The following is an 11,639-nucleotide window of genomic DNA, read 5'->3' on the forward strand; positions in this document are numbered from 1 at the left end:
ATAATATCAAAACTATCAAATTCACAGTTTATGCAACAAAACCAACTTTAAAAGAGGTTTTAAAAATAGGTTCTACTATTTACAGTTTTTATTTAACCTTTATCTAACTAGGCAAGTCAGTAAAGGGAAAATTATTAATTACAATGATGGCCTACCCCGGCCAAACCCAGACGACGCTGGGCCAATTGTGCACGGCCCTATGGGACTCCCAATAACAGCCGGATTTGATACAGCCTGGACATACACTAAGGCATTCTGGCAGAATAGATGGAGGCAGTTCACCAAGCTGCTTGCCTATTGTCCTGTAGCCCATCCCAGCCTTGTGCAGGTCTACAATTTTATCCCTGATGTCATTACACTGCTCTGGTCTTGGCCATTGTGGAGAGGTTGGAGTCTGTTTGATTGAGTGTGTGGACAGGTGTCTTTTATACAGGTAACGAGTTCAAACAGGTGCAGTTAATACAGGTAATGAGTGGAGAACAGGAGGGCTTCTTAAAGAAAAACTAACAGGTCTGTGAGAGCCGGAATTCGTACTGGTTGGTAGGTGATCCAATACTTATGTCATGCAATAAAACGCAAATTAATTACTTAAAATTCATACAATGTGATTTTCTGGATTTTAGATTCTGTCTCTCACAGTTGAAGTGTACCTATGATAAAAAAATTACAGACCTCTACATGCTTTGTAAGTAGGAAAACCTGCAAAATCGGCAGTGTATCAAATACTTGTTCTCCCCATTGTATGGTGGTGTACAATGTGACGGTTGGGATGAGGCTACAGTGCTGGGCAATTTAGCTAAAGAATCCCCGTGTCGTGCGCGGGGGCCAGTCGTGTATAGTCGTAATGGACATTTTGGTGACCATATTTGACATGTTCTGCTGCTTTTGAGATACGGTTCAATCCCTCCTTGGGGCTTGATTGAGTAAATAAAACACTCAACAATCACAGTAACTATTGGTCACTCTATTATGTATTATTATTCTAATATGAATTAATTATAGAATTGTGTCAATTATTAATGATAAACCTTTAAACTGCACTCTTCCTCCCTACCTATCCCTTTATTTTTCAGGTCCAGATGACAAAACCTACACAGTCCAAGGGTTGCAGGTCTGCCGACTTCCTTCTGGTCACACATTGTATTCAGAGAAATATCCAACAAACCAAAGACATTGCTTTAACTGTGAATGTACTTTATTGTAGATATTTTCCTCAAATAAAATGGAGCATACATGAAATAAACAAGTTATTACAATGTATTTCAATTAGACACAATGTGTGTGTGTGAGAGAGACATGTTTTTCAATTCAGAAAAAAGCACACAGAATTTCCTCTAACTGTACACATTAAGCCACAGTCTTTTACAATATTGTCAATTACACTGATTTGATAGATATTTAGAGTAATTATGTAGATATTGAGAATGGACATGTAGGAGTAGATATCTCCAATCCTAAAATAAAATGGAGCAAAGATTAAATAAACAATTACAACGTATTTACAATGTGGATAATGTGTGTGAGGGCATGTTGTTTTATTTTTCCTTGTCAGCCACCCATCTCTGCTTGTCAGTCTTGATAGACCCAGTGTATGCACTTTTGGGTGAGGCTGTCTGGCAGTGGTGGAGATGCAAAGTGACAGTAAGTAAACAGCTCAACAACATAACTGTGTGTACATCTGTTGGTGTGAGTGAGCATATGTAATATAATTCTGAATTACCTGCATCCATCTAGGAATCTTCCAAAGTTTCTCCCTTCACGGCCAGTGTTGTAGGAACTGGTGCAGCCGGTAAATTAAATACCACAGCAGAGGACTACTGTGACTGCAGCTGAACTGGGGGGTGGCAGATCTAAAATAGATGGGCACAATTTTCTTAACTGACAGTAATCATACAATTAAACAGACTGAATGAGTGTAAGGCCTAGATTCAATCAGATCAAGTGTTAACCGGCGATAGCCGACACTGCATAGCTGATGTTTTGGCCGTGTCTGAGGTGTAACTGCGTTGGATCTGTCAAATCCGTAAGCAGCAGCTCTTGATCATTGTCACAAAACCACACCCGTCCTGTTCTCGTTACAAGTTCTGAACGAGAAAGTGTAGGTTATATAGAAATAATGTCACTCAAATTCAAAATCATTAAACTAAATAATGAGGATTTCTACCAGCCTAATCGAGGTGTAGATTTAATCTCACATTTCAATGTTCTAACTTGTGAACAGGGCTGCATGAGATGTTTGTTAATGCGAATCCATGCAGCCAATGGCAAGGTAGGTATAATTCCAGGAGATTCTTGTGGATTTGACAGCTCTAACACAGTTCCCCCTCAGGCACCACCAAAACAACCACTAAGTGGATTTGACAGCTCTAACACAGTTCCACCTCAGACACCACCAAAACAACCACTATGTGGATTTGACAGCTCTAACACAGTTCCACCTCAGGCACCACCAAAACAAACACTATGTGGATTTGACAGTTCCACCTCAGACACCACCAAAACAACCACAATGTGGATTTGACAGCTCTAACACAGTTCCCCCTCAGACACCACCAAAACAACCACTATGTGGATTTGACAGCTCTAACACAGTTCCCCCTCAGGCACCACCAAAACAACCACAATGTGAATTTGACAGCTTTAACACAGTTCCCCCTCAGACACCACCAAAACAACCACTATGTGGATTTGACAGCTTTAACACAGTTCCCCCTCAGACACCACCAAAACAACCACAATGTGGATTTGACAGCTTTAACACAGTTCCCCCTCAGACACCACCAAAACAACCACTATGTGGATGTCAGCTAAAGTGGACGTGATTGAATAGAGCCCCAAGTGAGGGGGAGAGTGCATGTGTGTATACATATATGTGATAATGACCTGCATCACCTGGGGTAGCAGATGCAGGGGCAGACGACTACAGCTGTGAAGACTGTGGTTGAGCTAATAGGGGTGTCAAATATAAAAGAGAGTCACTTTGTTTTGTTGTATAATTATTTTAACTTAAGGAAATATTCCTTAAGTTAAAATAATTATACAACAAAACAAAGTGAGTGATTGAGTGAGTTTGATAATTACCTGGACCACATCACACTGCTTCAGGTCTACAAGCCTCTGGAAGTTCCAGCGTGCCACTCCAGGAAGTGAACAGCTTGGTGGAAAGACAGTTACCTGTCACCCACCGAGCAGGTTGGCAGATCTGAAAAATGGCCACAATAAAATGTATGACAAAACCTTGACTACACACTAACCTAAACAGAACAGACTATGGGAGGCGCACAGTAGAACATAGAGCCATGACTACATGGAACTCTATTCCACATCAAGTAACTCATGCAAGCAGTAAAATTTGATTTTAAAAACAGATAAAAATACACCTTATGGAAGAGCGGGGACTGTGAAGAGACACATGCATACACACGATAACATACGCACTGTACACACACGTAGACAAATATTTTGTGTTGTAGATATGTGGTAGTAGAGTAATGGCCTGAGGGCACACGCTTAATGTGTTGTGAATGTATTGTTATGTTTTTAAAATTGTACAACTGCCTTAATTTTGGACCCAAAGAAGAGTAATGCTGTCTTGGCAGCAGCTAATGGGGATCCATAATAAATACAATACAACAAATTAATTAAGTCTGCGTGTGACTTCATTTTCCCAACTGCCCAATGTACTTGCTCTTGCAATCTCATGTGTGTGTGTGTGTTCTGTGTTATGACTTAGAGGTGTCAACCTGACCACATTCGTGTAGTAGGCCAATCAGTGATTAGCTATAATTACTTATAAACAGAGTACAGTAAAAAGGATATCAAATATTCAGATCTGGATTGACAAGTTGGCTAAATCATGTGAAGTTACAAACCTCTAGGGCTTAGTCTAGACTCAAGTGAAATAAAGGATGCAGGACATGAGCTCCAGGACCATGCCTCAGGACTACCTGGCCTCAGGACTACCTGGCTGTCCCCGTCTCCAGTCCACCTAGTCGTGCTGCTGATCCAGTCTCTGCTGTTTCTGTCTGCAGCTATGGAGAACCCTGACCTGCTCAAGGCTCACCGGAGGTACTAACTTATCCCAGACCCGCTATTTGATCCTGTCTCTCTCTACCGGACCTACTGTCTCAACTAGAGGTTGACCGATTATGATTTTTCAACGCTGATACCGATAACAATTATTAGAGGACCAAAAAAAAGCCGATACCGATTAATCGGCAGATTTTTTTTATTTTATTTGTAATAATGACAATTACAACAGTACTGAATGAACACTTAATTTAACTTAATATAATACATCAATAAAAATCCATTAAGCCTCAAATAAATAATGAAACATGTTCAATTTGGTTTAAATAATGCAAAAACAAAGTGTTTGAGAAGAAAGTAAAAGTGCAATATGTGCCATGTAAAAAAGCTAACGTTTAAGTTCCTTGCTCAGAACATGAGAACATATGAAAGCTGGTGGTTCCTTTTAACATGAGACTTCAATATTCCAAGGTAAGAGGTTTTAGGTTGTAGTTAATATAGTATTCATAGGACTATTTCTCTCTATACCATTTGTATTTCATATACCATTGACTATTGGATGTGCAACGATTGTGCTTTTTTCGCAAATGCGCTTTTGTTAAATCATCCCCTTGCGTTGCATCAATTATATGCAACGCAGGACACGCTAGATAAACTAGTAATATCATCAACCATGTGTAGTTAACTAGTGATTGTGATTGATTGTTTTTTCTAAGATGTTTAATGCTAGCTAGCAACTTACCTTGGCTTCTTACTGCATTTGCGTAACAGGCAGGCTCCTCGTGGAGTGCAATGAGAGGCAGGTGGTTAGAGCATTGGACTAGTTAACTGTAAGGTTGCAAGATTGAATCCCCAAGCCGACAAGGTAAAAATCTGTCGTTCTGCCCCTGAACAAGGCAGTTAACCCACCGTTCCTAGGCCGTCATTGAAAATATGAATGTGTTCTTAACTGACTTGCCTAGTTAAATAAAGGTGTAAAAAAAAAAAAAATTGGCCAAATCAGTGTACAAAAATACCGATTTCCGATTGTTATGAAAACTTGAAATCAGCCCTAATTAATAGGCCATTCCGATTAATCGGTCGACCTCTAGTCTCAACCTCTAAATGCTCAGCTATGAAGAGCCAAGTGGCATTTACTCCTGAGGTGCTTAACTATTGCACCCTCTATAACCCTCTATTATTTGACACCGCTGGTCATCTATGAACGTTTAAACGTTTTGAAGAATAATCTGGCTAAATGTCTGTACTCTTTTATAATCTCCACCAGCACAGCCAGAAGAGGACTGGCCACCTCTCAGAGCCTGCTCCCTCTCTAGGTTTCTTCCTGGGTTCCTGCTTTTCTAGGGAGTTTCTCCTAGCCACATTGTTTCTATATCTGCATTGATTGCTCTTTGGGGTTTTAGGCTGGGTATCCGTTTCAGCACTTTGTGACAACTGCTGATGTAAAATGGGCTTTATAAAATACATTTGATAGATTGTTTGTATATGCTTCTATTCATGTAAGTAATGAAATCTAAATATGACATTGAGTTGTCTTACATTTCCTCAATAGGAAGTTAAGCTAACACATTTTCCTGGTCTTTCCTGCTGGGGACTTGGGGCTTCAGGGTTGGGAATGGAGGGCCTAGAGAATTGGAATATTAACAATAATTAGTGTCTACATTTATGAATGAATGAAATACAATATGGGTTAGCCCTGTATCTCATCTGATTGAGAATTGCTGATGATATACAGTATATGTTTATTTTCTTGGGAAAATCTGCCACCAAACCACACAATTCTATATAGTGAGAGTGCACACAACCATTAGCTTATTTTACCAAGTCAAAAATAACATCATTTTGTCAAGGGACCCAACGAATAACAACGACGCTAGCATACTGCACCCCATATCAACCAACTTGCCAACTAGTAGTGAACAAGGTTATATTGTTGTCATTCAGTAACCAAAGATGTTCTACTAAAATAGACCACATCCTTTCAAAGTCACGTTTATTGGTCAGTCAGGTGGCTTAGTGACGTCAATAAAAAAGCATGGTCATCATATTCAAATTAGGTTCAAAATTAGATGCAGATGTTGGACTGGAGATTTGGAGAAGAGGGACTTAACACTGATATTAGATATTTTTTTTATAGCACTCTACAGTTAATTTAAACAGCAGCCATGTTGTTTTGTCTTTCTGTATGTGTAAGAGGAGCGTGACGTAGACTCTAGAAGTCAGCAGAAAGGCAACCTTTCTTGCTACTCCTGTGACCAGTACCCAAATGAGGACCTGACATTCTTACGGATTGTGTCCTGCTATAGTCAGTAGTGTATATGGACTCACCCCTGTAGTCTGCAGACTTCTGGGGTCTACGTCACACTCATCTTCAATCAAAACGGGCACTCCTCTGTAAGACACCACCTTAACAACCATCGCTTGATTAGCAACACCCCCAATAACGGAGAACATATTATAGAATAAAGACCCACACTTTATCCTGTCTTATGAAACATTAGAATAAAGACCCACACTTTATTCTATGAAACATTTTCAGTTGCTGCCCTCTGAAACGTGATAGATGTGTTGAAGCTCTGCTCTAATGCTACACATGGTGTATGTCTTTCTGCCATTTTCCTATTCATGGGATGCATGCATAATGTGTTCTTCCAGGTTGTGAACAAATGCTCTACTTTCATGGTGTCTATATGTTCTATATTTATCACCATGTTAAAAGGCTTTTAATAAATGTACAGTGCCTTGCAAAAGTATTCATCCACCTTGGCGTTTTTCCTATTATGTTGCATTACAACCTGTAATTCACGTTTGGTGTTTGCCAAAAGGCATGTGGGAGACTCCCCAAACATATGAAGAAGGTACTCTGGTCAGATGAGAATAAAAGTGAGCCTTTTTTTTTTTAAGTATTCACTTTACGGGGGTGAATAGTTATGCACGTTCAAGTTTTCCATTTTTTTGTCTTATTTTTTGTTTGTTTCACAAATAATATTTTGCATCTTCAACATGGTAGGCATGTTGTGTAAATAAAATGATACAAACCCCCCCCCCCCCCCCCCCCCAAATAAACAGATGATGGCTTCTTTGATTGTGCAGCATACCCTGGGATGGCCTTGGATGTAATATGGCTGGGCACATTGTTAAACTAACGTTAGCTAGCCATGCTGCCTCATGCTAGTTGCGTTAAACCCAGCTATAGATTTGTTTCATTACTGGTAGCTAGCATGTTTGATCCATCAGTGATTATTGCTTTGGTGATTGATTCAATGGGTAGTCATGGATACAGCACACTACAGATGACATAGTCAACAACGTGTGCCTCACCATGTAATAGTTACTCCAAATGCATCTTTATTATTTATTAAATACCTTTCAACATCTGGAAACTGGAAAAGGGATATTCCTCCCTTCCATTTTACAGTAAACAAGGTATTTATTGATGGCAAATGTTTCTTATCATGAAAAAAGTTGATTCACAAAAGGAGTACTTAGTAAAGAAATCGATTTCTAGCTATTTAAGCCAAGTATGTTTTGTTTTTTTAGTTGTGAATTAGCTAGCCAGCTAGATATCTACTTGGGACAGCTAGTTAGCTACTGCCAAGAAGAGGACGAAGACCATTTGTGCCTCACTGAATATGCATGACGTTCATTAGGAAAACGCCCACTATCTAGTGTACTCGTCCTAAACAAAGTAATCTATATAAACAAATAGGTAAGTCAAGTCTACCAAACTTAGTGCACTCTGTTTGTTATTGATTCTAGTTTTGGAAACAGAAAACTGTATGGAGATCAAATGTTTAATGTATGAGAAAATGTCAGTGGGCTTCCTCTTACTACAACATTTGGTAGTGAGAGGAAACGCTAACAGTATGTCTCACATTTATACCTCCGGTGAAATATCTGTGGTAATATTGTACAATTGAAATGTAAACTAACCCTTTGTAGATATTTGATATACACTGAGGTTTATCCAGAGTGCATTTTGGCATATGTATATATTTTTATTTATAGAATTGTTTGTATTGTTTTTGGAGATTGTTAGAGGCATGTTCATCTTGAATATAGGCCAATAATACTGGTCAGGTTCTGCAGAACAGCACTTTTTTTTACGAGTTTTGATATTCTTATATTGTTACGGTACTTTTTGATACTGTTTGTAAGTATCCATGTTTTGTACAACGTTATGCACTGAATTTGTATTTGAATGTGAAATGAAAATAAAACATATTTTTCAAAAAAAATAAAAAAAATCTGTGGTAATATTGTAACGTTACCACATTATTATCCACCTAGCTTGCTAGTGATAGCTAGCGCCAAAGAAACAACAAATGAATAACATAATACCTATCTAGCTTGTATGTAAAACAACTTTACAGATTATTAAAACGTTTGAAAGCAAAGTTGCCTTACCAGTATGCTGCTCTCTCCGGAAATAGAGTGATGCATCCAGATTTGAGCGACGTTAGCATTAGCTAGCTAGCAGCGCCAGCATGTTAGCTATGACAGTATCTATCCAGCAAAAATGTCGAGGTCAAAAACGAAAGAAACTATGTTAAGCCATGCTGACTTCGTAAAATCTGACTGAAATAATTAACAGGCTGAATGTACATTTATGTGACTAACTAGCTAACTTTAGCTTGCCAGCTCAGTGACCGGTGTTGCACCTATTCCTGTTTACAGTGTGCGTCCCTCGTCACCCCCACGTCCTGCATTGAGGAGCGCCACTGAGTCAGCATGTGGCCAGAATTCTATCACATCCGTGTTGGTTTACAAACCCCATTGACAATGCATGGGAAACTGTTTAGGGCCCTTGAGCAAAAGAATCCCTGGCAGATGGGGAGGATGGAGTGGGCTGTCATTGTAAATAAGAATTAGCCTAGTTAAACTGACTTGCCTAGTTAAATAAAAGGTTACACTACGAGCATAACATTTATACACTATACTTTTAGTTTAACCAATACCCAAAGGGAGATTCAGTCAAAATAAAAATCTCATTGATTTGTCAAGACCAGTCCCCATGCTTGTTCAGAGCAGCGCGAAACGATGCTGAAATAGTTGTAGGCTATTGCTTCAAATCCAATGACTTCTAAATTCAATATGCTCTTTAAATAAATAAGACCTTCACCGCTTTTAACAGCACATTACTCAACACCGGTGAGACTCATGTCACCTACGGCAGGCCTACAGAATTTTGAAAAATATGACGTGACTCTCCACCAATAATTACATATAGAGGATTGGAAGATTTGGTTTTAATTTACAAAGCCACCCCGTGGGTCTCCCAGTCGAGGCCAGCACAGGTATTGAACCAGCATCTGTAACAACACAGTTTGCACTGCTATGTAGTGTCTTAGACCATTATGCTATTCAGGCGCTGTACAACATGACCGGTCACGAGTGGACTACAGTAAGAATATCCTGGAAGGATATTGACCTCATCCCGTCAGTAGAGAATGCCTGGTTGCTCTTTAAAAGTGCTTGCCTCACCATCTTAAATAAGCATGCCCCATTCAAAAAAAATGTAGAACTAAGAACAGATATAGCCCTTGGTTCACCCAGACTTGACTGCCCTTGACCAGCACAAAAACATCCTGTGGCGTTCTGCATTAGCATCGAATAGCCCCCGCGATATGCAACTTTACAGAGAAGTCAGGAACCAATATACAGTCAGTTAAGGCTAGCTAAGGCTAGTTTTTTCAAACAGAAATTTACATCCTGTAGCACTAATTCCAAAAAGTTTTGGGACACTAAAGTCCATGGAGAATAAGAGCACCTCCTCCCAGCTGCCCACTGCACGGAGGGTAGGAAACACTGTCACCACCGATAAATCCACGATAATCGAGAATTTCAATAAGCATTTTTCTACATCTGGCCATGCTTTCGACCTGAATACCCCAAAGCCAAGTTAACAAACAGATCACCGACAGATCGAATCCCACCGTACCTTCTCCACTATGCAATCTGGTTTGCGAGCTGGTCATGGGTGCACCTCAGCCACGCTCAAGGTCCTAAACAATATCATAACCGCCATCGATAAAAGACAGTACTGTGTAGCATTGACCTGGCCAAGGCTTTCGACTCTGTCAATCACCGCATTCTTATTGGCAGACTCGACAGCCTTGGTTTCTCAAATGATTGCCTCGCCTGGCTTACCAACTACTTCTCAGATATAGTTTGGTGTGTCAAATCGGAGGGCCTGCTGTCAAGGACCTCTGGCAGTCTCTATGGGGTGCCACAGGGTTCAATCCTCAGGCTGACTATTTTCTCTGTATACAGTGCCTTGAGAAAGTATTCGGCCCCCTTGAACTTTGCGACCTTTTGCCACATTTCAGGCTTCAAACATAAAGATATAAAACTGTATTTTTTGTGAAGAATCAACAACAAGTGGGACACAATCATGAAGTGGAACGACATTTATTGGATATTTCAAACTTTTTTAACAAATCAAAAACTGAAAAATTGGGCGTGCAAAATTATTCAGCCCCCTTAAGTTAATACTTTGTAGCGCCACCTTTTGCTGCGATTACAGCTGTAAGTCGCTTGGGGTATGTCTCTATCAGTTTTGCACATCGAGAGACTGACATTTTTTCCCATTCCTCCTTGCAAAACAGCTCGAGCTCAGTGAGGTTGGATGGAGAGCATTTGTGAACAGCAGTTTTCAGTTCTTTCCACAGATTCTCGATTGGATTCAGGTCTGGACTTTGACTTGGCCATTCTAACACCTGGATATGTTTATTTTTGAACCATTCCATTGTAGATTTTGCTTTATGTTTTGGATCATTGTCTTGTTGGAAGACAAATCTCCGTCCCAGTCTCAGGTCTTTTGCAGACTCCATCAGGTTTTCTTCCAGAATGGTCCTGTATTTGGCTCCATCCATCTTCCCATCAATTTTAACCATCTTCCCTGTCCCTGATGAAGAAAAGCAGGCCCAAACCATGATGCTGCCACCACCATGTTTGACAGTGGGGATGGTGTGTTCAGCTGTGTTGCTTTTACGCCAAACATAACGTTTTGCATTGTTGCCAAAAAGTTCAATTTTGGTTTCATCTGACCAGAGCACCTTCTTCCACATGTTTGGTGTGTCTCCCAGGTGGCTTGTGGCAAACTTTAAACGACACTTTTTATGGATATCTTTAAGAAATGGCTTTCTTCTTGCCACTCTTCCATAAAGGCCAGATTTGTGCAATATACGAGACTGATTGTTGTCCTATGGACAGAGTCTCCCACCTCAGCTGTAGATCTCTGCAGTTCATCCAGAGTGATCATGGGCCTCTTGGCTGCATCTCTGATCAGTCTTCTCCTTGTATGAGCTGAAAGTTTAGAGGGACGGCCAGGTCTTGGTAGATTTGCAGTGGTCTGATACTCCTTCCATTTCAATATTATCGCTTGCACAGTGCTCCTTGGGATGTTTAAAGCTTGGGAAATATTTTTGTATCCAAATCCGGCTTTAAACTTCTTCACAACAGTATCTCGGACCTGCCTGGTGTGTTCCTTGTTCTTCATGATGCTCTCTGCGGTTTTGACAGACCTCTGAGACTATCACAGTGCAGGTGCATTTATACGGAGACTTGATTACACACAGGTGGATTGTATTTATCATTTAGGTCAACAT

At 40.1% G+C, this 11,639-nt stretch overlaps 1 long non-coding RNA gene across 6 annotated transcripts; it reads right to left on the reverse strand.

Moving 5' to 3' along the window:
• Window positions 1-1,177: 1,177 nt before the first annotated feature.
• On the reverse strand, window positions 1,178-8,762 carry LOC110498827 (uncharacterized). Of its 6 annotated transcripts, XR_005037905.2 has the most exons (7): window positions 8,437-8,736; window positions 6,358-6,435; window positions 5,569-5,653; window positions 4,772-4,805; window positions 3,082-3,202; window positions 1,721-1,850; window positions 1,178-1,613 (listed from the first exon to the last, which is right to left on the reverse strand). It is a non-coding gene; the product is annotated as an uncharacterized LOC110498827 (long non-coding RNA). The 6 variants fall into 6 exon arrangements; XR_005037903.2 differs by lacking the exon at window positions 4,772-4,805 and having other exon boundaries at window positions 8,437-8,752; XR_016489286.1 differs by lacking the exon at window positions 6,358-6,435.
• Between the last annotated feature and the right edge of the window lie 2,877 nt (window positions 8,763-11,639).

The sequence above is a fragment of the Oncorhynchus mykiss genome, chromosome 20 (genome assembly GCF_057628025.1).
Source record: "Oncorhynchus mykiss isolate SJ-2025 chromosome 20, ASM5762802v1, whole genome shotgun sequence".
NCBI lineage: Eukaryota > Metazoa > Chordata > Actinopteri > Salmoniformes > Salmonidae > Oncorhynchus > Oncorhynchus mykiss.